This window comes from Armigeres subalbatus, chromosome 1 (assembly GCF_024139115.2).
Source record: "Armigeres subalbatus isolate Guangzhou_Male chromosome 1, GZ_Asu_2, whole genome shotgun sequence".
NCBI lineage: Eukaryota > Metazoa > Arthropoda > Insecta > Diptera > Culicidae > Armigeres > Armigeres subalbatus.
This window is the reverse complement of record NC_085139.1, coordinates 239,386,069-239,412,035: the sequence shown is the minus strand read 5'-3', so window position 1 is coordinate 239,412,035 and position 25,967 is coordinate 239,386,069. Positions and strand designations below refer to the sequence as shown.

At 41.4% G+C, this 25,967-nt stretch overlaps 1 protein-coding gene and 1 long non-coding RNA gene across 4 annotated transcripts in view; one reads left to right on the top strand and one right to left on the bottom strand.

The window, feature by feature from the left end:
• Positions 1-25,967, bottom strand: part of LOC134212017 (transcription factor mef2A) — a 356,530-nt gene that overhangs the window by 287,987 nt on the left and 42,576 nt on the right. The window lies entirely within an intron of this gene.
• Positions 22,129-22,684, top strand: LOC134212011 (uncharacterized). The gene is made up of 3 exons (XR_009979178.1): positions 22,129-22,222; positions 22,278-22,361; positions 22,442-22,684. It is a non-coding gene; the product is annotated as an uncharacterized LOC134212011 (long non-coding RNA).

The window sequence follows — 25,967 nt, the reverse complement described above, 5'->3', positions numbered from 1 at the left end:
AATGTTGAAATTGCACTTTAACAGTAAATTGCCTATATTTCGGATATTAGCCACCCGGCATGAACATGCATAAAATATTGATGATCAAATTTCGTATCAGCTATCGCACTATACGCAATTCTACGTTCAATTTGCGGTCGTATCAGTGAGAAGTAAGAAGTGTAAAATTAGAAATGAGGAGTGAAAAGTAAGACGTCTTGCCTTTCATTTTGTTTGTTTTTGTTTTCCCAGTGAGAAATAATGAGTGAGGAGCGAGAAGACCTCTCATTCCTTACTTCTCACTTATTTTTCCTCACTTCTCGCTTCTCACTGTGAATAGTGAGAAGAGCGAAGTGAGAAGTGAGAGGCCTCACTCATTTCTCGTTTTTCATTGATCACATCCCACTTTTCACAGTGACTTCCAAACGACCATGCCTGAAGTATCGTGCATATTATTTTTTGGTATTTCTCCATTGGTACCTCTTATGCAAGGCTAGTTCATAACAGCGTATGGTATCAATAACAAAATTGGGTATTATTGAACCAGTTTCTCCTGCTCGGGTAGCAACCATTGATATGTACACAGTCAGTCTAAGGTAAACTAAGCTAAGCTAAGCAAATGACCTGTTCGGCCAAACAACATTTTCGGCCGGGTCTGGATCATTTGGCATAAAGTCATTTGGCATAATGGTCATTTGGCATAATTTTAAACTGCAAGAAAAGAGTGGGTCATTTGGCATAACGGACATTTGGCATAATTTTGAACTGTGAAAGCGAAAGGCATATTTCATGTATTGTTGACATTTTCCGGAAGAACGAAATAACAAAACGGCAAAATTACTTCCGAGGGAGGGATCACATCCATCATTGACTACTCGACTAAATGTTATTCGACCGAATAACCGATTTGGCTACATGACTTCTTTGGCTAAATGGCTACTCGCCCAAATGACTTAATCGGCCAAATGACTTTATCGGCCAAATGACCTATACGGATAAATGCATCGGTCTGTCAAATGATTTTCCGCCTAATGGATTTTTCAGTCAAATGATATATTCGGCAAAAAACACAAATTCGTGAACGTTTTTCTATCCGTGTTTAAAATTTTGATCACTTGGACGCATCTCAATCACCTGACAGATTTTTGCCATATCGATCACAATGCCGATCCGGTGCAGGCGGAATGGAGTTTGATTATTTATAGATTAGGCCGTTCTAGATCACAGGACCGACCATAGGCCCGTCGCGTCATTTAACGAAAAATCAGACGAAGTTTTGCACGATGCATCGAACCGATACCGTGTTAAGATCAAGATACTACTCGGTACAGATTATCATATTGATGTTCGACGTGTGATAGCGCGCAGAGTCGGCTAATGCAATGTTATCTAACAGATTCCACCGGCACGCTTTGAGCGCTTCGTAAGGTTGTAGATTCGTAAGATTGAGCAGAACGTTAAACCGCATAAATTCCTCGAAACTCAATATTGTATCGAAACGTGGGCTAACTTTTCTGCCAACAGCTTTCTTTGATACGCTTCCGGTATTGCCAATACCTCTCACCTGTGGATAATTCGGATAACTCTTCAACATTCGGACGGAATAAAACATTACTGCGAGCAGGAATCGACAGTGCCTTGAGATTCTGTTGGTATCACAGATCCGCATATATAGCTCGGAATCTAGAAGAGATCCTAATCTATCGCAGAAGGCTGGTATTCGGCATCTAAGGGTCGTTGATGAACTGCTATGAAATGAAAACTTTCTCGGTCGGTCGATTAAGAAGCTTGCAAGATAGGTTGCATGATTGGTAGAATCCGCTCCTAGTGTTTCCCTATAATGCTGCAAACAAAACTCCGTGCCTGGTACTTCATAAGCTGACAAAAAAAGTGTTCCACAGAATTAGGGACGTCACTTATCTCGCAAGTAACACGGAAAGGGTCGCCTCGAAAGGGGAGGCTTGAATGTGAATTCACTAGTTCATGTTTTAATATCAGCCAGAAGAACAAGGGGGTAAAACACCGGCCTCGATAGCCGACTCCTACCAAAAGGTCCTCTAGTGTATTGCCAGGCACATCCAGGCCTAAGTTGTCAACTGGTGTGAATTCGCAAGGATGTTCTGGATCCAGGGTGCTTAGGATGCTAGCAGAATCAGTAAGGACGAGGATTGGTCATTAAGATAGCCGAATAAAAAGCTGTCGTAAGGCGAGTTCAGTATTTGCAAGTCGCGTTAAGTACGAAACACTGAAGACGGCCTTGAAGTTGTGGTCAAAATACCAGCTCTACTGCAGCTCGAGTGACCCGCTTCAGACTTCCGGGTATTTCATGACCAGTCAGAGGTCACTTTTGCTTACAATAAGCTCAACCTGTTTATGTCACTATTATTAATAGGATTGGAACTTATTAATCCAGCACGTATTTTATTTTTAAAATAAAGTTGGAATGTTGATTTTATATTCATACAAAGGTAATAATGCTCTTACCTGGGTGACTGTACTAAGATTCTAAGCAATCTACTTACTCCATTGCGGTAAGAAGCGCAACTACAAAGCAAGACCATGCTGAGGTGGGTTCGATTACCGGTTCGGTGTAGGAAATTCTCGAGTTGGCAAATGTCTCGCCTTCCCTGGACATAAGATGATAATCGTATAAACCTCATGATATACCAATGCAAAAATGGAAGCTTGTCTTAGAAACCACACAGTGAATAACTGTGGAAGACTTACTGCATTGTAGAATGCTAATAGACAATGCTTCATCCATGTTATTGTTTTGATGCAAGTACAATCTCCACTGATTCGTAGTGTAGTTGTCCAATTTCGCATTTCCTGTTCAGTGCGCTAACTTTAGCATACTTGATTCATAGCTCATAAAATTAAATGTTTCAACTGATTTCAGTAAACACTGTTGTAAATGAATAGATAGGTAGGTATGCCGAATTTTATCAGAAAAATAAGACAGCAACAGCAATAATACGTCTGAGCCTAAAGCAAAGCCTTATAAGCAAAATAGCACAAACTGTGGACGGTTTATTCAAAACAGCGTCCGACCATCTTCTGCACGTGTTGCTCGCACGCTTTTGTGCGATCTGTTGCGCGATTCAGTGAGCAATCTAACCCGAACAATCTGGGGGAAAAAATCTCTCATAAGTGACAGAACCAACCCCGCCATATGTATGGCAGGCGACGACAACGACGATAAAATATATTATTTTTTTCTGAACCCGATCACTTCGTGGTGGATGGGAAGACCTATTCAAGCTCATTCCAGAGGAATGCCGCTGATAGACTGAACATTTATGGCGTCGAACGTGCTGGTGCTGTGGGGAACCATAATATTAATATTTGCACGTCCTTTTCTCGACTATGAACAAGATAACAGACAGAGTCAACTTCAACAGTTGTTTTCTTTTTCGAGGGCTTAGGTTTTCGAGAGCGGCGAATATGGTTGTTTAGGATTCCATATTATTCGTGTGGCATTTGTGCTTTGATGTGGCCGAATGTGGACGAGTCGAGCGTTGGTTGTGTGGTTTAATGAATTCTCTTGAGATTTAATTAATTTCGGCACGAGTCACATTTTATGCCCATGCTGGACCACCACTTCTGATTATGTTTTTCTTCCGAGTGTGTGTTTTGTTTGGTCTCATATTTCCAGCAGAATAGAAGGAGTTAACTCGTTGACATCTTTAACAAATTAAAGACAAAATAAGTTTCTTTTTCGAAAACTGAAAAGAATTGAAAACTTCTTTTACAACTCTTTCCATCATTCTAGTTGACATATATTTCGAATATGAGAGTTTTTCAGTTTCATTGGTCAACATTGTTTTAACAAGCTTGTTAAGAGGGAAAACTTGAGGAGCTTTGAACTGTCATAAGTCAATTAACATACCCAAAAAATAATAGAAAAAGTTAACATGTATGTAGAAGGTTTAAACACAGAGTACAGCTGTATATCACCTTACTTTAGAGGTCAATCCTCTAGTATGAATGTGTAGTGTTTAAAAGATTCCTAGGCTTTTAAAAAACATTCTCTCGATTGTAAAGTAACAGCAACGCAACGAAGAGCACTCAGCATGAAAAAGTTGGTCAGGTCTTCCGTACTATGTACTGCCAAGTTTTTTTTTCATTTTAACTTGATGATAAATAATTAGGTAACGTAAATGATTCCAAAAAGGACAACTAAAGTTGCCAACAAATTATACAATTTGTATATCTATGTCACAGAACGTGAGTTTTCATATGATCAACACTAAAAAGATTTTTTTGGAAAGTTGATTTCCATTCTTATTTTATCCCGGATGTATTCCTAGTGGATAGCTGCTTTCAACCCACTAGTAGAATTCGTTGTATAGAGTGAAAAGAGCCACGATACAAAGCGGAAAGCCCATTCCCAACTGCACACAATTCAATTTCGATCCAATTACGTTAAAACGAATATTCTCTCCATCTTGCACTTGGGCTTCGAAAGAGTTGCCTAGAACGTGTGAACACACATATGAGCACTTTAACGCGGAATGCATATACAGTCCAGCTGAATACACCGAGCGAGCGATATCAGCGGCAGAGCAATATCCCGAGCAGTGGATATTTGGTACGAGACCACTCCTCGCTGTGAAACGATCACACTTCAAAGCAAACGCGGCCAAATTGAATTCTGGCACCGCCATTCACATGTTTCGCTGGAATAAAGCCCAATGAAGACGAGGGGGGGCAAAAGTTCACACTGCGTTGCAAAACCCGGCTGATTGGGGGGTCGCATCTCGTTAACCCGGGTGCAGCCAGAACAAATCCCGAGCTGCGCTGGCGTGTTCCGGCTATCCATTTCGGCGGATATGAGCCCGGGTCGTTGAAATCGACAATTAGGCTCGTCGTTCCGTTGAGCGTACCCAAAGGAAAAACCATCCCCCGTGTCGAATTTCATTGAATATTCAGTTTGGATAGTATTCATTTTGTTTCGGATGCTGCCTGGTTTCGGTATACAAAAATAACCAAACCCAGCTTGTTTACCGGATCCGGGCAGAAGCCTGAAGGACCCTCATTGAATTAGTCCGTTCAGTCGCGCTCACCCTGTCTCTGCTAGTGCGCTTCATAATAGAGCAGAGCTTCTCAAACTTGCACTAATGCTTGCTTATTGAACAGATTTTGATGAAAGAACATATTCAAAGAAGAACTGAAAAAATACATCATTTGTTTAAATGAATTTTCTGGATTTTTACCTAAATTTAAATTTTAATGTTAAAAAGCTCACTCGAGCCGACTTTCGCTACAGACTTTGCGTTTGCGCAAAGCTTTTCTTTGTAATATCTTGCTTTCATATTCAAGACGTCATGTCTTTATGTTCAATAACGTTTTCGTTGAAATCTGGTTTAATTCTTTTTTTTTTTTTAATTTAGCTAATTCTATTATAGTTTTATCATAATTGACATTTTGATATTAATTTTATTAACAGCTATGCGTAATTGAATTCTGTCCAAAGCTTTTGATAGTGGATCAACTCAACTAGTGAGCAATCTCCAATTCCAACAAAAAAATTGAAGTTAAAATTGAACACTTATTACGTACTGGGCATCGTTTGCTGCTATTGCCGCGGATATTGTGGGAGTCCTAGGTATCCGGTTCACGCTTTAGTTAGCAACGGTGGCTCTTCTCGACCTTCTATTCCCTAAGTTATTTTTTATTTATTCAGACTAAGGCCGAAGTGGCCTGTGCGGTATATAAGAGTATTCTCCATTCGGTTCGGTCCATGGCTACACGTCGCCAACCACGCAGTCTACGGAGGGTCCGCAAGTCATCTTCCACCTGATCGATCCACCTTGCCCGCTGCGCACCTCACCTTCTTGTGCCCGTCGGATCGTTGTCGAGAACCATTTTCACCGGATTACTGTCCGACATTCTGGCTACGTGCCCGGTCTACCGCAATCGTCCGATTTTCGCGGTGTGAACGATGGATGGTTCTCCCAACAGCAGTTGCAACTCGTGATTCATTCGCGGTCCTACAAAATGTAGAGCGTGAAATCCACTATTATGTTTTAATGCGATACCCGAGAAAAAAAAATTTTTTTGCCGCATTTTTTTTTGTTCGGGTTTTTTACAATGTTTTAGAATATTGTGTTTTGAGAAATTTTGCTAAAGAAACTGTATGTTTACTTCCTAATTTTAAAGGTTGAATCGTTGTTTTTCGATACTGCTGTCCAAAACTCATAAAAATCGATTTTCAGTATTTTTAAAATAAATATAGGGTGGGTGTACCAATTGTCGCCATACATAAGAACAACTATTTTTTAAAAATAAGTAAAAGGCATGTGGGTGGACTTTATATATCAAGCGAAAGATTTTACTTTCTGCTCCTTAGTACAGCTGTGAAAACCACAATAAAATTTGTTATTATCCTCAAAATTGATTAATCCATAATAGGAACGCATGCACCAGTTGTGGCACTATTCTTAATTTTGGTTCCTTATTTGGCAAATCCATTGTTTTCTTATGGGACTGGCCAAATAGGGACCACTAGTGCCACAACTGGTGCAAAGGACGTCAAAAATTAAGCAAAATCAATTTTTACAATTATGCTTTGCTTGTTTGGGAGGAAATCAAAGGTGTTATCGTATCATATGAATATGCTTTATTGATTTGAACTTGGTTTGCGGTGATTTGATTGGCCATTTCGCATATAAAGCACTAGTGCGACAACTGGTGCTATAGCCACAACTGGTACACCTAGCCTAGGGAATGACGGCTTTGGCAGGTTTTGTTCTATTATTGGCAGGGGTTTTTTATGATTAACTAGGCTCAAATTTGGCCTAAACATTCTTTGCATATCAAAGAATATTGTGGCCAAATTTCATAAAATTTGGTCGACAAAAACCCCCCTGCCAATAATAAAACAAAACCTGCCAAAGCCGTCTTTCCCCCTACAACATATCAACACGTTTCATATCACAAAATAAAAAATGGCACTAATATACGATCGTTTTCAGATAATAGAACGGTTTTATTGAATATATAGAATAAATAGAACGGTTTTATTGAAAAAATAATATAATTTCTTGATTATATATCAGCCTTATAGGCACATTTTGGCGGCTAGATTTCTGTTATTCTAAAAGCCTATTTTGTATAAAAGAAGCCAGTGGCTAAAACTCAGTTGGGTCTGATGAGGCTCACTGATTTTTGTTCCAATTTTTATAGTGTAGTTTTCGATAAATATTTCTCTTTTTATCATATGCTCATTTCATCGGCCTTATTGTGGATCTATTTATTAATTCTATAAGTAGGGTGAGCGTACCTTTTGCTTATAATTCAGTGCCTAATTTAGCCAACTTTTGAAAAACATTGTTTTTAAACAAAATCAATTGGTTTTAGAAGTAAATTTGACTAAATAATAAGTGTATCTTTATGATACACTACAAAACTTCTAAAATATTTTTAATAAATGCTCGAATACGAAGATATAGCCAAAATTCGGTACTGTACCCGTATAATACCTTATTGGTTAAGATACTTGCACCTTAACGTTAATTGATAATGCGGAAATAACTGCTTCAATTAAAGGCAAATTAAATTGAAACAAGAAAATCAGTATACTTATATTTTACTTACTTATCATGTTTGATCGCATATTTCTATCTTCCATATCTTTTAAGGGAAAGAGATTGCTCTTTGTGAGTTATTTTTCCGATAAATGTGTTCCATTTGAAAGAAATGTCAATAAAAAAGACCATATCTTCAGATTAGCGTATGTCAGTGCTATTCAATGTTTTGTGATACAAAACGGGTCAAAACGTTGTATATTTAGTTTCGAAATATTGAAAATCGATTGTTATATTAGTTTAAGACAGCAATATCGAAAAACAACGATTCAACACTTAAAATTAGGAGAAAAACATACAGTATCTTCAGCAAAATTTCTCAAAACACAATATTCTAAAACATTGTCAAAAACCCGAACAAAAAAAAACATTGTAGAAATTTTTTTTTTGCTCGGGTATCGAATTAAGGTGATTATACAATTGATCCCGTGGTGAATTTCATATTCACCACATGTTTTTCTTCTTTTATTCCTACAAGCTCAAATCTGGCGTAATAATTATCGTTCAGTGCTGAAGTTTAAGTCGATTGTTCAGCATAAGTAAACAAATGATTTGCCATTGTTTTACTGCATGAGCGCGTTTTGGTTCTCTCAACTCGTGCTCTTGAAAAATGTCTACAAAACTCATGTGCTTTTCAAGATGGCCGATTTGTGGCTTTGTTGTATAATCACCTTAAAACATAATAGTGGATTTCACGCTCTAGATTTTGTTGGGCAGCTGTTTGAACACATTATATGAACAAATCATGGATCTAAATCTGTATTAAAATCCGCAATGAGGTTTTGACCGTCTTTTTCTGAGTTGTTCCAATGTGGTACGGCAGCGAACTCTATTCGATCGAAGCGTCTTGCGGAGTCCAAAGTACGTACGATTTCCAGCCACTATGCGTCTTCGAATTTCTCTGCTGGTATCGTTATCGGCGGTCACCAGTGAGCCCAAGTACACGAATTCTTCAACCACCTCGATTTCGTCACCACCGATAGAAACTCGTGGTGGGTGGCTTACATTGACCTCTCTTGAACCTCTTCCTATCATATACTTCGTCTTCGAGGTGTTGATGACTAGTCCAACCCGTTAAGCTTCGCTTTTCAGTCTGATATAGGCTTTCTCCATCCTCTCAAAATTACGTGCCATGATATCAATGTCGTCGGCGAAACCGAATAACTGGACGGACTTCGTGAAAATCGTACCACTCGTGTCAATCTCTGCCCTTCGTAAAGACCATCACATTGCCGTAACCCTCTACGCGTTCCGAAGGGACTCGAGAATGCCCATGAAACTCGAACTACGCACATCACCCGATCCACCGTCGCTTTGATCAACCGTATCAGTTTATCCGGAAATCTGTTTTCGTGCATTAGCTGCCATAGCTGGTCCCGATCGATTGTATCATATGCGGCTTTGAAGTCGATAAATAGATGATGTGTGGGCACGTTGTATTCGCGGCATTTCTGCAATACCTGACGTATGGCGAACACCTGGTCTGTGGTAGAGCGTTCACCCATAAATCCCGTCTGATACTGCCCCATGAAGTCTTTTGCCATTGGTGTTAGTCGGCGGCATACAATTTTGGAGAGTATCTTGTAGGCGGCGTTCAGCAATGTGATTACACGGTAGTTGCTACAATCCAGCTTATCGCCCTTTTTGTAGATGGGGCACACGACATGTCCATCCACCTTCCATCCACTCCTGCGGCAGAACCTCATCCTCCCAAACCTTGGTGATCACCCAGTGCAGCGCTCTAGCCAGTGCCTCACCACCGTGTTTAAACAGCTCTCCTGGTCAGTTGTTGGTCAACTCCAGGGGCTTTGTTGTTTTTCAGGCGGCCGATCTCCTCCTGGATTTCCTGGAGATTCGGAGCCGGAAGTCATGTGTCCTGCGCGCGTGCTCCTAGGTTCATTACCATACTTCCACCGTTGTCTGCCATATCGCCATTCAGGTGCTCTTCGTAGTGCTGCCGCCACCTTTGGATCACCTCACGCTCGTTTGTAAGAAGGCTCCCGTTTATTTCCTTAAACATATCGGGCTGTAGCACGTGGCCCTTACGTGAACGGTTCAACTTCTCATAGAACTTTCGTGCGTTATTAGCGCGGTACAGTTCCTCCGTCTCTTCATGGTCTTGATCCTCCTTGAGGCGCTTTTTCCTCCGGAAAATCGAGTTTTGTCTGTTCCGCACCCGTTTGTATTGTGCCTCGTTGGCCCTCGTGCGGTATTGCAGCAATCTCGCCCATGCTGCATTCTTCTCCTCAACTAACTGCTCACATTCGCCGTCATACCAATCGTTTCTCTGATCCGGAGCCACCGTGCCTAGTGCAGCGGTTGCGGTGCTTCCAATGGCGGATCGAATATCTCTCCAGCCATCTTCAAGAGATGTTGCGCCTAGCTGCGCCATTGGGAGTGCCACTTCTAGCTGCTGCGCGTAGTCTTGGGCTAGTCTATCGTCTTGTAGCCGACATTGGGCGGACGACTCCGACGCGTGTTGATCACCGTCGAGAATTTTGAGCGCAGACATACTGCAATGAGGTAGTGGTCGGATTCAATATTCGCACTGCGGTAAGTGCGCACATTCGTGATGTCGGAGAAGAATTTACCGTCGATTAGACCGTGGTCGATTTGGTTTTCCGTTTTTTTGGTTAGGTGATCTCCATGTGGCCTTGTGGATATTTTTGCGGGGAAGGTGCTTCGGACTACCATACCGCGGGAGGCTGGGAAGTTTATGCATCGTTGACCGAAATCATTCGATACGGTGTGCCGACTATCCGGCCCGATGACCGGTCTATACATTCCCTCCCTTCCTACCTGAGCGTTCATGTCACCAATGACGATTTTGACGTCCCGCATTGGGCATTCATCGTATGTCTACTCCAGCTGTGCATAGAACGCTTCTTTCTCGTCGTCGGGTCTCCCTTCGTGTGGGCAGTGCACGTTGATGATGCTATAGTTGAAGAAACGGCCTTTTATCCTCAGCTTGCACATCCTTGCGTTGATTGGCTGCCACCCAATCACGCGTTGGCGCTAGACCTGTGCGCCGGTCATATAATCGGCGGCGGCGTCACGGCGGCGCGCCGTTGGCTTTTATCGGCGGCGGTGGCGTGAACCGGCGTGGATGAAAAAATCAATGGCAAAACAATCAATTTTAATGCGTATTTTAGAATTCACGTGGTTTTGATTCACACCGTACAAATCGCCCGAATAAAAATCGACTTCAGTGGAATAAAATTGTAATATTCTATGTTTGTCGATCATCAAACAGCACATTCTGTAGTAAATTACCAGCGACACTAATAAATACCTGATCTCAAGATGTTATTTAAATTAAAACTATTTTTTTATTCTCTGATTTTGATGAATCAAAATTTAACAACGAATCCTGCTTCACTTTTCGTAGCCCTTGAGCAGTATTGAGAACTAGACTTCGGTGTCATAGGACTAACTTTTTCCAAAAAGTGTTTTTTCCAAAAGTTTTCCCAATTCAGGATTTTGATAAACTCCAGTCGATTTACTTCTCAATATATCTACTATTCTTTTAGTTACATATACAATTGGGTAATGTTTGAGCGGCTGCATATCTATCTAGTATATTTAGAAAATTTGCAGTGCTACTTCGTTCACCTGCTGTGGCCCTTGGATCCTGGAAGGGCATTCACGATGGAGTCCGCAAATGACAACCACAATGGACAGTTTACTCCCCACCTCGCGTTCTTGTATGCACAAATCCTAATAGATGATCAACATAACTAAAATGAGCTCTGGCTGAGTAAGACTGGGGCACGATGACCAACCAAATTGAATATTTTCTTCAAAAGTTGTTAAATATGCCAAAAAAGGTCTTGGTGGAGTGGAGATGGTGGAGATTCGGAGGAAACTACGATTTTTTTCTAATGTTCATTAGAAATTCCTTTGTAAAACCCTGTAAGAAATTCTGCGGAAGCTCATATAGGCATTTTTTCAAAAACCATTAAGGTTCTGGGATGGGAAATTTCTTTAGTAAAACCACATGTGAAACCGTAGAATATTCTTTCAGGATTTCATTCGGAAATTTATTAAGGAGTGAAATAGTTACCGAAAGAATTCCTAAAACAAATGCCGAAGAAAATGGTGAAAAATTTTTCGAAAAGGTTCAGAAAGGACTCTCCGAGAGAATAGCGCAAAGAGTTCATAAAGACATTTCTTTCAAATTTTTTTTAATGAATTTTCGAAAGAACTTAGTGTAAAATAATTCTTCCGAACTTGGCCAACTTCACTATTGATCCCACATTGATTTCACTTCCCATAAATCACACCAAGGGAATAAAAAAAAACCTTGCTTAATGTAGACTTGTTTATTCGTCATAAGGAACAAAGGTTTGGCCATTTTATAATTTTCCCGGTAGAACCGACTAAAAAATAGTTTACAAGAAAGGAATTCCCGCAGAAAAATCAGAAAGAATCGTTTTAGTAAATTTCGAAAAAAAATGTTCTAGGGAATTCCTAGAAGAATTTCCGAATGATTCCCAAAAGCAATTTCCGAAGAAATTTCTTTGAATTAATTTCTAAAGAGACTCTCGAAAAAAATCAAAAGCAATGGAGAATGTTGTGACGGAATTATTGAGTTAGCAAAGTTAGCAAAAAAATTTCAAAGGATTACCCGTAATTCCCAAGGAATTGCTTAAGGTAGTTCTGAAAGTATTCATATGGAAATTTCAGGAAAAGTTGTCAAAGAACTTGCTAAGGAATCTTTAGAGGAATTTCTATAAAATTTCCAACGTTTTTTTTTTCTAAAAAAAAATTCCGAAGGAATTCTTAAAATAATCCTCCGTATTAATTTCTGAATAAATTCCTAAGCAAACTGTCAATGACTCCGAAGGAATCTGTAAATGAATTTCTGATGGAATTTTTAGAGGAATTCTAAAATATTTTTCGTCGATATTTCAAATGGAATTTGCGTATGATTTTCGGAAGATATATCCAGACATCATGCACGCGTACAAAAAAGGATGAGATTGAGCACCGACTGCTACGCGCACATAAAATTTAGCGCGCGCGAGTCTCACGAAGCTTGTGTACCTCACATTAACATTGGTGAGTCGCATTGAGACATCTCAATGCGATCAGCTCATGCGCTGTTTGCCATGGTAAACTTTTGCAAACAACAGCGGAGATGCGTAAAACAGCTTGGGCGGGAAATTTTCATTCAATAATATCGTCGCCTAAGTAACGCCAGCTATGCATTCCTAGCGCATGAGATGAGTCTCATGAGACGTGCATTGAGACACGCTCACTTAGTTATTTTATGCGCGCGCTAGCTTCTCTCGTCGCACAGAATCGGTGCTACGTGAACTTTTGTAGCTCATGGCACACTGTCTCATCCATGTATACACGAGAATTAAGAGACTCTGATCCGAAAGAATTTCTAAGGGAATTACGCAAAAATTCCTGAAGGATTTTATGAAGCAATTCCTAAAGCAATTTCCAAAAGAACGAACCTTAGGAGGAAATTCTGACGTAATCCCTGAGGTAAATTTTAAGGAATATCCGAAGAACTTCCGAAGAACTTTCTGGAATTCGTTTACGGAGGAGTTTTTGTAGAGGCAATTTCCAAAGGAATTCCTGGACGAATTTTCGAAGGAATCTCTGGAGGAAATTGTGAATAAATTACTGGGTAAAATTCCAAAGGAATCCTTGACAAAACCTAGGAATTACATCAGAAAAAAACAGTACGCATTTTCTCTGAAATTCTATTAGGATTTTCTTCGTAATTTATCTTTGAGAATTCCTTCGGAAATTCCATCATAAAATCCTTCAAAAATACCTTTATCGAATCCTCTGGAAATTCCTTGGGAAAGTATTTCACCTTTAAAAAATCTTTTAGAAAATCCTTTGGGAATTATTTTCGAAAATCCATTCAGGTTCTCCCTTCAAAAGTTTATTTGAAAATTCCTGCACTAAACCCAACACAAATTTCTTTAAAAACGCCTCCAAAAATTTGCCTATTTGCCAAATAAAAATGCCTCCGGATATTTCTCCAGATTTTTTTTCGGAAGATCTTCCAGGAGATCCTTTGTAATTTATTAAAAATGAAGCTGTTTCAGATGTAGGGGGAAAGACAGCTTTGGCAGGTTTTGTTCTATTATTAGCAGGGGGGTTTTGTCGACCAAATTTTATGAAATTTGGCCACAATATTCTTTGATATGCAAAGAATGTTTAGGCCAAATTTGAGCCTAGTCAGTCATAAAAAAACCCCTGCCAATAATAGAACAAAACCTGCCAAAGCCGTCATTCCCCCTAGTTACTTTTTGAATTTTCAAAAATAAAAATAAAATCCAAAAATAAACAACAAACAAACAAATACTTTAGGAAAGATTAAGGCATTTTCGAAGAAATTCCTGCAGGAAGTTCTGGAGGAATTCCCGAAGTATGTTTTAAAGAAATTGCTGGAAGAAGTTCGGAAGAAATTCCTTAGGCAAATTTTGAATGAATCTAGAATAACTTTTTCCAGCGATTCATTAAATAAATGCCGAAACAATTTCAAAAGGAAATTTTCTCAAAAAAAATTCTCAGAAAAAAAAAATTCCGAAGAAATTCTCAAAAGAACGAATGAAATTTTTAAGGAACTCCTTGAGGAATTTGCACACCCAAAGGAATTCCTCAAAAAGTCTCCGAAGGAGATTTTAGGAATTCGTAGAACAAAATCCGAAAGCATCCCTTTAGCGATTTCCGAAAGAAATTCGTAAAGGATTTTCTAAAAAAAATCTGTAATGAAAATTCTTAAGGAATTTTCGGAGAAATTTTGTAAGGAATCTCCGAAGATTCAAACAAGTTTTAGGAAGAATTCCTAAAATAATCTTCTAAGGTTTTAAAAAAAAAATTTGGAGGAATATCTGGAGGAATTATCAAACTAAATTATTATTAAATTAATTATATTAAATTAAATATCTTGATTTATTTCCGAACTAATTTCTGGAGTATTTTTCGAAGAAATTCATAAATGAACGTTTAAACGATACTTCTTCGAATATTCTCAGAAGTTTCAAGAATTCCACAATAAGGATTTTACAATACAGTATTAAATAATATCAAGACATTAAACTAAATTTTCGTAATGTTTGAAAATACCTGACGTTTTTATTAAACAATTTGACTAAACACTATGCAGCGAGGCGACAACACCCCAGAGTTACAATAGCTATGAATAATAGAATAAGAATCGTTTTTAACTGATGCTCGTAATGTTTGCTCAGAAATATTTGCTTTGCTGAGCTCAGCAAGTGTTTTTTCAAATATATTCAGAAATTGATTTCAAAATATAAATTACTTACTCGAGAGACGGAACAAAAAAATCGGTAAAGCATTCACAGTTGGGATTTAATTATTTTGCTAAAACAGTTTGCCTTATAAGCCAACTGTCCTAATAGCACACATCTTAAAACAAAGACATATTTTTGATTTAAATAAATTAAAAAAATAAATATTGTCCACTTGACTTGAAATTGAAGTGCAATAATTTTCCTGCACTAATGTCAGATCCTTTAAGAATGGGGACGCTTTGAGCATGTATCCAGGCCCCTCAACAAACCCATTTTGCGAGTAACCTACATGTTTAGGTGCCCGACTCAATGAGGCCTTGGCTTAACGCATTCCAAAGATCAGTTTAATAATTTATGTATTATTATACTAGATAGAGCCTCATTCAAACTCTCAAACTAATCAACTAACCTATTAACTACCCAGACAATGTATGTCACTGCACCGACTTAGAGACACCATCGCTTGAGGTAGATTTGAAATTGAATTTTGACGAGATCCACCTTAACAACATTTCTCGCTTAACTTTTCAAAAGGACCTAAGTAACATTTTTTTCATGAAATAATTTGAGTACCGGAATCAAAAGCTGTCATATTAGTCTATAGATTGCACTATTCAAATTAAATCATGAAAAAAATGTTGCTTAGGTCCTTTTGAAAAGTTGAGCGAGATTTATGAACTTCCATAAGACTAGTTTAGTACTATTCCAATTAACTCTACCACGCCAGTAGATTTTTTTCTCTCGCGATCCATTCCATCCGTCTGCTAGGGCGTCAAACAGAACCTTTTTTCCAAGAGGAGATGTTTCCCATCATAAGAAATATTTTCTTATTATGAATGATATTGTTAGAACTAAGTCCTGTAGAATACGTAGTTTGTTGACTGGGTTTGGTAACAACAAAAGCGGTAACCAGTTTCTCACATAAACAAAGTAGAAAAATCATCCGGAATTTACTCGAGTGAATTTCCCACCAAATTTTGATCTGTTATCCCGTTTAAATTTCAATGAAATTTTCATAAAATTTTAAACCAAACGAATTTGTTGAAGGACTTTTGCAGTAACATGGATTTATTTTGTACGGATTTTAACATGCTACGTAGTCGCTTATGTGCTACATTTGTAAAACATTATGACTCTCGTTGAACCCAGAAATGATAACTTTTAAGATAAGATAATTAATAAGCAAACAAAAATCGGTCAAGCAGCTTAAAGCATCGACAACACGATGGAAATTATTTTCACACAATGTGCTTGAGCTCGATTTTTTAAAATCATTCTCTTATTTGATTTTACTGCCGTAGTTAAAAACGCAATCAACTTCCAATTAAATGTGCATTCGAGAGTAAACAATATACAAGCTGTTATCAGGACCGTGAATCATGCTTGAGGAAATCCTGCCATAGGTTCGCCGTTTGTTCCTTTATTACCCATCTGAGTGAAAATCAGCGAACGCGAGGGCCTACAGCCTCAGCCGGTCGTCGCTCGACTGCCCCCGTTGGAAAGACTAATCAAGTTTTCTAATTTTCTCACGGATGTTGTTTTTGAATCAACACCGGCTTATTATGTCGTTGCGTTGGCGATGTCGGGTTGGATCCAGCCGACAAAAGACGACGACGCACTTTTATATTCTGTCTGTCTGAACCAGCCAGAGCCCTTCAGCGCTGGAGTTACGGGCCGTGGCTCTGGCAGCCAGCCAACCGAGCTCAATCCATAAACTACAAGACGACATAAATTGAATTAACCGCTTGAAGCGCTAGACGACGCGATGGGGGCCGCTGTTTGCAGTTGGTGCTTGAGCTGGTCGTTTCCGGGAGCGGGGAGAATTGTTTGCTGGAAACTCAAGAGGCACTAATAAAGCAGACTGGATGCTTCCATCAGACGGCAAATACAGGTATCGAAAATTCAGACATAGGAGCTGAGGTTTATTGCCGAATTGATGGTATGATGAAATTTGGAGCCTTAATTAATTCTAGAGAAAGAAGCAAATGCCCATAAAACAGCAATTTGAACTCCCAAGTGGCAACGATTACCAAAATCTAATCTTCTGATATTTTTGATAATATTGCTATAATTAAATGTTGGCAATATTATTCACTCCACTGTACAATTAGCCAAAAGCATTTACAAAATACACGAGAATGATAAAGTCGAGCTCAAAACTTCAGTATTTTTGCAAAAGAATTATTTTCCAAATCAACCAAATCATTTTCGGGATTGTATTTCGAATGCAAAATACGTTTCCCACAATTTTGTCGCTGACAATCCAAGAATTCCAATAAACCTCACCCATCTTGTCACGCCATCAAGTAGTTGGCCCTCCTTGGGATTTTGACTTTGGCACGAAACCACTACAACTGGCATGTTGCACGGAGTCATGCCACCATCATCATCAGGCACTCAGCTCGCGAAGATGATTTTACACGGCTTTCGGGTTCTGGCAAAACCATGCTTTGGTTACAAACCGTTCTTCCGAACAAAAGCCATTCAGCTTGTCGTCATCTGTTCACCACACTCAACACGTTCGTTCTGGGGTTTGTATTGTTCCGCAAGTGGTCCCCGGCCGGAAAAATGTTTCCACAAACAACGCAGATGCACTACGAGCTATTGGCTGAAGGTTGCTGACCAAAATTTGTTTGCGGATGTCAAACAAATATTTATCACATTGAAAACAATGTTGAAGCCTTTCAAAACAGGTTAGAATGTTGGTCGAGTCTAGGATTCTGCATGAATGATTAGTTTTGCAATCAATAACTGTGGAGTTGTTTTATGAATACTAAACCGCGCAGTTATGGAATGCGGTGCCAGCAAATAGAAACTAAACTTTTCGTTCTTGATTGTTCTTGCATTTATGTTATGATTTATCCATAAAAAAAGATCTATGCAAAATTATTTTGTCAACACAAATGCGATGGACGAATCCATTGTTTCGACTTCCAACCACATATTGCCCCACAGTTGGCTGTAAAGTCTCAAACCGCGCCAGGTGCTGTTGCCAAGGACTGAGAAAGGGATAATCGGGTCCATATTCAAGCACTACTGGCAGCTCCGATATCTCGCAGTTGTTTGTTCACGGGCTCAACACGTGTGCTTGGGAGCATGAATCCGCCGGGGACACAATGTCGGGTATCGGATGTTGCTTGTTCGGTGGTTCCCAAAACGGGAAACTGCTGGTTGGTTGCGGTGTGATCCTTGTTTGTATGCCTACTTGAACGCAGCTCAAATGGTGGATGAGTGTACTGATCGAACGAAATAATTGGAAATCAGGCATCGAGAGCTTTTATGACAACAGCCAAACTCCCACCAGTCCATTGTTAAAGTATGTTTGGATGGAAACCGAGCCTTTTTTCGGATGAAGATAATTCGAAACATCATTCCAAACGATAGAGTGGGTAAAAAGGGGTTCACTTTTGTTGTGCGGCTTAAAAAATTAATAGGGTAAGGACAGGTTTTCCTGACAGGTGTCCCATCGCTGACAGATGCAATCATATTTTTTCAAAACTCCACCATAAACATTTGAACTTGAAAACTTTGCTATGCAATAGTTTGCAGATTTGTGTTATAGTTCGCATTGACATAGAGAGTGAGCAGGAATATCTATTGATTCTCTGTAATCCGAAAAAGGATGAGAACACCCAAGAATGAAACTTGGTTAAACATAAGCACTGCTTTACATGAATAAGTCTAGCTTCCTCTCAAATAGCATGATCCTTTGGAATAGCAATCTTTCTGTACCTTTCCGTTCAAAATGAAAACATCTGTATATCCAATAAATTAAAGCCATGAAAAAATACTTTGGTGCAAATTGTTACTTTTCAAATGCATGATGCTGAAGGCAGAATGAAACCCTTGAGAGAAAATTTCACTTTACTGCTGTGCTACTGATGCCATCCATGCGAATGAATGATAAACTTGCTCTTTAAATAAAATTCGTCTCGTACAAACATCCTTTTGTGGGTCTTCAGTTAGTCTTGCGAGCAAAGGCGTAGGATTGCCAATCCGGAGGTGGCGAGCTCGATTCTCGTTCTGGTCTAGGATGTTTCCGGATGGGAAAAATTCTCAACTTTCTAGGCATTGTGTATCCGTTGTATTTGCCACACAAAATACATACTCATACATGCAATAGTGGGCATAGAAAAGCTTTCAATTAATGATTGTAGAAATGCTAACAGAATACTAGGTTGAAAAGAAGGCCAAGTTCCAATTGTTATGTAGAGCCACGAAAGAAGAAGAAGAAAGAACCGATTAATTACCAGTAATGCGGATTTCGGATCATTACACTGGTCGACAGTAGATTTGTATTCGCAATGCTCGTGTGTTGCATTTGTAGTTCTCAACTCGATTGGTTTCTGGTGTTTGTAGTTTGATTGTAAAAATTCCGAGATTATTTGGTTACAAAGTGGTAAAGGGATCATCGCTTTGACGGTGTTGAAATCACTTGCATGTCTGCATGATTGCATGTTCAGATAAGTTAAAAAAGTTATTACAATAATCTAAGTGGAGTTTAGATAATTTAGTCTAGCAGGTCTACTACGCCTGACATCTAACCGGAATCAACCAAGCAAGTCCACACAAGGCCCTAGAGCCCTTGCGTACAGTTCAAATTTGTTTGATGCAGATGTTCTAGGACCTCCAAACTGTTCTGGATTTCAAATTGCGTATTATGTGCTGTTGCGAAATACGAGAGATAGGCCCTTTGGATCTGCAGTGCAGTGAAGCGGCGCGTAATATCCACGCGCATCGTTGGATTGTTGACAGATCTAACAGTGACATCAGCAAAACAAATGAACACACTCCTATGTGAAAGTTAGGTTTGGCGGAATAGCTGCTGTTTTATACAATTAATTAATTCTATATTGTTCAATTTAATAATCCTATTACTATACTATACTATTTTTGAGTGAATTCGATTGATCAATTAAACGAAAGTGAACTTACGTCCTAAATTAGTACCTAATAATTACGGGAAAACCGAACTGCGAAACCGTTTTACAACATCCTCGAAAATTAGTTTCCTAACTATCCGAGCTATCCAATGTGCATGCCAGCTCCAGTTTCTGAGGTTAGGTCAGATATCCGTAAGCTCCGGAAGCTCGAGTGCTCGTTTACGATTGAGACAATTAGAGGAATCGAAAGCGCTCGACGATCGGCTCCTACTGCAACAAGCGGAACGGGAACGAGTTTTTCTAGCCGAAAAACACCTGCTGGAGGCCGAAATTCAAGCAGAAAGGCAGGTAAGGGGTAGTTTCGGAAGTCGGCACAGTGGAAGAAGTCGACACAGCTACAGGAACGAAATACGTACGTGGATCAATCAATCGGAAGATACTCCAGAGAAGACAGCGGACCAGCATCCAGGTGCGTCAACATCGACTCCTATTGTTTCCACCAAGAACATCACTCTAGCGGTACCAGACCAACGAGTTCTCCTACCAGCTCAGCCGGTTCCTCCTCATGATCCTCCGATGGCCCAGGAAATCGTCAATCATCCTTCAGGCACAAACGTTGTCACATCGGTGCTTCCAGAGAGAAGTGATACGCCGTCAGTCTTCGCACCGAAAAGCCACAATCGGCCAACCGAAATCGATGACAAATGCTAATGCAATCCATTCGTCTGTGCAATCTTCTTCAGTGCGTGTTCATAACGTATTCCAACAAGGACAACAGAAACAACATCCATCGTGTCAGACTAAACGACAACTTCCACCGACAATAGAGTCAGGGTCGAAAGAGTCCATGCCGTCAGCCGCGAATCCTTTGGAAAGTCAAGTATCTACGCATGTCCGTTGTGAAAACCAAGTTCAAGCAGAAGAAATAGATGTACAGCAGCCCAGTATGCAGCAGAAAATTCGTCAGCACTCTCGGTACTGTGGTCCACAAACCGGTCACTCTTTACTTCCGTCACTGAATCAGAATGCTTCACCAGCGCCAGCTTCATCGTTTCCGGCACAGTGGCAGCGAAATACAAATGTTACCTTCGTGGACAGTCATCAGCCGTTTTCAACAAACCCAGTCGTGCAGCCGATCAGCGGTCCTTCTTCGATGAGTTTCTACCAACCGTCGCACTACCCTGGATGGTCCGGGCAGGTGCCACAGAATGCACCATTCCAGCAATCGGGCACCGCTGCAGGAAACGCTTCAGAAGCATACGCATCACACATACAACCCGGCCTAGGACATTCTGCGCAACAGACACTTCCATTGCAAGCTTCGAGCTTCTACCGTGCCCAGCCCGCAGAAGGAATATTGAGTGCTCATCAATTGGCTGCCCGACAAGTGGTATCACGTGAGCTACCTAAATTCTCAGGAGACCCGCTATGTTCATCAACGCTTTTGAGTCCACTACGGCAATGTGTGGGATTCAACCAGACGAGAACTTGAACAGACTGCAAAAAAGTTTGGTAGGTGCTGCCAGGGAGAAAGTTCAAAGCATATTGACTCTGCCGGCGGCGATCCCAGAGATCATTGAAACCCTTCGCGAGGAATGTGATCGCCCGGAACAGCTGGTTCATTGCTTGCTTGTGAAGATTTGTCAAGTGCCTCCGCCAAACGTTAATAAGCTCGAAACGCTAATAAATTTTTGTAGAGAAGTCAGGAACCTCGTAACATTTATCGAAGGAGCCAATTTACAAGACCACTTGTCAAATTCGATGTAGCCATCAGAGCTGGTGGGGAAACTACCGCCAAGTCTTCGACTGGATTGGGGTCTTCAAACGCAGAAAGTGCCACAGGTTTCACTGAAAGGTGCTGAAAGCATTCAGTGATTACGTCACCTAAATCAAAACGGCTGCTTATAAAGTATGTAACGAGCATGGCCGTTCGTTAAATGTATTCGTATTATTATCTTCAGTATAAATTATCCGTATTATTAGATTAGTTTGAACCAGTCTAGTACTGGAAAGTTCACCCACTGCATGAATCTTGTTCATATTCACGAGTAGCGTCCCACAGACAGTCATTTAAATGAGTTCCTACTCTAGCCAACTCGCACATGCTTTAACCGCCCAAAAGGGAAAAGCGATAACAGCAAATATGAAATTTGCACGCTCGTCGCTGTCCAATGACCCCGGAGGAATGCATTCAGGGGATATTGAACTTGGATCCACTCTCTCAGATTTAGCGAGCCGTTTGATGTAAGCCTTTCGGCGAAGACTAATCCCCCTCCCTTTAACCTTGGTCGTTTCGCGAGCGTGGGAATTATTCAACCTTCGGATTTCCGCTCCGGATTTCCCGAAGGTTATGATTGCGAAACTAATTAATAATGCGCACCTTGATCTGAGGAAAAATTGACCTCGATCGATCACTTCGTTCTGGCTAGTGGAAGAGGCAGGAGTGATCGATTTTTAAGTGTCGCGCCGTGATGTGTTGTTAAAGGTTTATATTAGCATGCTTGTCTTTGATTAATTTTAATTAAGTCTTTCCCGTTTAGATTTGTTGAGTGTAACTTGTTGAGTGCAACGTTATATTGCGTAAAGTTATTAGCAGCTTCGTGCGTGTGGTTAAAATTGTGCAGGTAATTAGTTGGTCAAATTTATGTGCAATTTGTGTGTGTGTTAATCGTGTCGTCGTACGACACCACGTGATTTGAACCAGGTTTGTGGCATTCTGCGGAGCCGTACACATCACACCAAAAGTCAACGATCGCTTCTGACCCCACCGTCAGCTACGAGGGTTTTCCCGGAAGTTCGTCAACCGGAAGAGGGTTTGCGAACATTCATCGCGCCCTAGGCAAGGCTAGCAGATACCCGGATTCATCGCAAAATTGCGCCAATCGTCTACAATTCATCGCCGCGACGACCATACCCGTTCATCGCCGCCGCGTGAAGCCCACAGACCGGAGGGAATCATCTGCGTCAACGTCATCGACGTGAACATCAATCAACGCGTCCGTTCGAATGAACGACCGTTTGATTCCCGTAAAATCCCCATCAAGCGTACGCAAACCGTGAGTAAATCATGCATGATTATTAAGTAAGTCCATGCGCATGGCTCAGTTCCCGCCGCTACCGAAGCAATCGAAGTAAGTAGCGTGCTAATCGAAACTTTCACGTGGCTGTCCTTAGTCCCCGCGCTTGCGCTGACAGCCACGCTTCTGAGCACACACACCTAAACCGACCCGGAATGAACACACTGCACGCATAGAACTCAACACACGCCCCGAATGAAGACAGAGGTTAGATAGAGAGAGAGTAGTAAGGGAAAGCAAACAGCAGGCCTAGGCAATAGAGTATGAAGAGAAGAAATATATGTATGTAAATGAATATGATACTGTTGGAACACTTGTAATGTTATGTCGTGTTTGTCCATGCTGGTAACATAAATGCAGGCGATACGCCTTTCGTAAAAATCTATCCCGAACGCAATGCGAGAATAAAAATTGATTAAAGTTTAGCATGTTAATCGGTCGTTAATTTATTTTATTATTTATTATATTTTGCTGGGGCGGTTCCCCGAAACAACCACGATAACTCCCTATTCTTTTATAGCAGGATTCGCAGGTTCTTTCAGGTCATCCAGTGATGATAAACGGGCGTAAGTATTGTTTCGTAATCGCCTAATTCCTACGCTTGTAAATCGATTTCCCTTCCCCTTTTCCCCCTATATTGTCTCCACCCCCACTCTTTTTTTTTTTTTTTTTGTACAAGGCTGAAAGCATTTACACACTAACCCAGTACACGTGCATTGTAGTTGCCAAACTACCACACGGAAGTGTACTGGAGAGTCGGACTCGACCATCCAGGTAATACCGACTAAACTCCCTTGGCTCCACCATCGTTTCCCCAGGAACTACCTCGCAGTACTACTTCTGGGGGGACGGCAGTACTAAGCGTACTCACTCATTATCGCTCACACAGGCACTCGTCCCACGCGAGACTGACTTGGGTGCTCGCACCCCATTCACTCCATTTGAGTCTTACTTGGATGCTCTCCCGGACGCGCCGCTGCCATGCCTCGAGGTGTCAATAGCGGTAACTGCCTGGGCCTACAGATATTGCGCTACGACACTCTGCCTCAGCACGAGCAGATCAATCACACCACTGCCGAAGCAGACCATACGCTACCCTGCCGAAGCAGGGACACTCCCCATGCACCACATGTGCACAACTGTAGGTGTGTGGGTACAACCCACTGCTACCCTGCCGCCGAAGCAGCTTCTCCAAAGACCATTCGCTCCATGTGACCCTTTTTCGGGTGTTCACTCTAACACTCCACTGCAATGCCTCGAGGTGTCGATGGGATACCTCGACTCCTGCCTCAGCATGTGCAGTCCATACTCAGACTTCTGCTGCGCTTTGAGGTGACAATAGCGGCGGAGACACGCTATGACACTCCTGCCTCAGCACAACCAGATCACTCACTCCCTGCCGAAGCAGCTCACGCGCTACCCTACCGAAGTAGGTACACTCCACAACTTATTCCAACACTCCACTGCCATGCCTCGAGGTGTCGATAGCGGTATGTGGGGACTAATCAACGATACTACGCTACGACACTCTTACCTTAGCATGTGCAGTCCATACTCAGACTTCTGCTGCGCTTCGAGGTGGCCATAGCGGCGGCGACTCGCTATGACACTCCTGCCTCAGCACAAACAGATCACTCACTCCCTGCCGAAGCAGCTCACGCACTACCCTACCGAAGTAGGGACACTCCACATGCCAGTTGGCACTCCCTCCCTGGGCTTGTGCTTTTAAAGCGGCACACAGTCGCTTTGATAGAGTCCGCTTACGGGCACTTGTGGTTTTTTGGGAGGGATTTTAGCAGAGCCCACTGCTAAATCCCACCACGCCCTAGGCAGTTCTCCTGACTCGCAGACAGCTGGGGAGGGGTCGTCAAGCCCTTGGACATCATGCTGTTCCTGCTGTCCCTGCTGCCCCCACCCCCAGTCTTACGTCACCCGATTCGTCCCCTCTCTGAAAACGGGAGTAATTATACCCATTCCCTGGGGGTCTCAGCGGCCGGGCAGCCCTATATCTGGAAGGTGGTCTCCGAAAGGAGTGGCGCTTAAACCACCTATCTTATTTCCCCGGGAAACGTGCGGGTTGGCGGGTTATAAGTATCACTGCCTATTGATTCGCATCCAGACGAACATCGACGAAATAGGAAGGAGAAAGGTGGGTTTGTTAATGCACACACCGTTGAACAAAAAGGAGGCTCCATGCTGTCCAATTCCAAAAAGGAGTATCATGCTAAATCCGAACCTTACGTTGCCAAGCCATGCCCGGCCTGCGACAAAAGTGACCACAAGCTACGGACCTGCGAAAAATTCGTAGGCCTCAGTATGGACCAAAAAAGGCGTCTCGTCGATCAGTTGAAACTATGTCAACGTTGCTTGGGAAGTCATGGGAAATGGCCGTGCAGATCAAAGCAATTCTGTGAAATCGACGGTTGTAAAGGAACCCATCATAGGCTGCTTCATCCATCATCGAATACAAAGGCTACTAGTAATGTACAAGCAGGTCCATCAGGAATTATCTCAGCTCATTGTTCTCGACAAGCAGGCGTGCTGTTTAAAGTGGTCCCAGTTGTTCTCTCTAACAATGGAAAGTCTATCACGACATTCGCGTTCCTGGATGACGGATCTAACATCACGCTGATAGAAGAGGATATTGCTAATGAACTTGGTTTGATCGGAAGTGTCAGTTCGCTGTGCATTCAATGGACAGGAAGCGTGACCAGAAAAGAGCCAACATCAAGACAAGTGAAGCTATGCATTTCCGGCGTAAATGGAGGGCCGGAATATACCATTTCGGAGGTCCAAACAGTACCTAACCTTGACTTACCAGCGCAAAGCCTTGATTACGAGGAAATCTGCCAGCAGTTCCCACATTTAAAGGGCCTTCCTGTTCAGAGCTTTTCGAAAGCAGTTCCACGAATTCTGATAGGTCTAGATAATGCGACGTTGAAATTGACGCTAGACAAACGCGAAAGACGCATAAGAGAACCAGTTGCAGCCAAAACTAGACTCGGGTGGACAATTTTCGGAGGTGGACAAAAGGAAACACAACGCACCGGTCACATGATGTTCCACATGTGCAATTGTAAGGCAGATGAGGCGCTTCACGAGCTTGTCAACACCTACTTTGCTGTAGAGTCGATCGGAGTGAATCCTATGCCC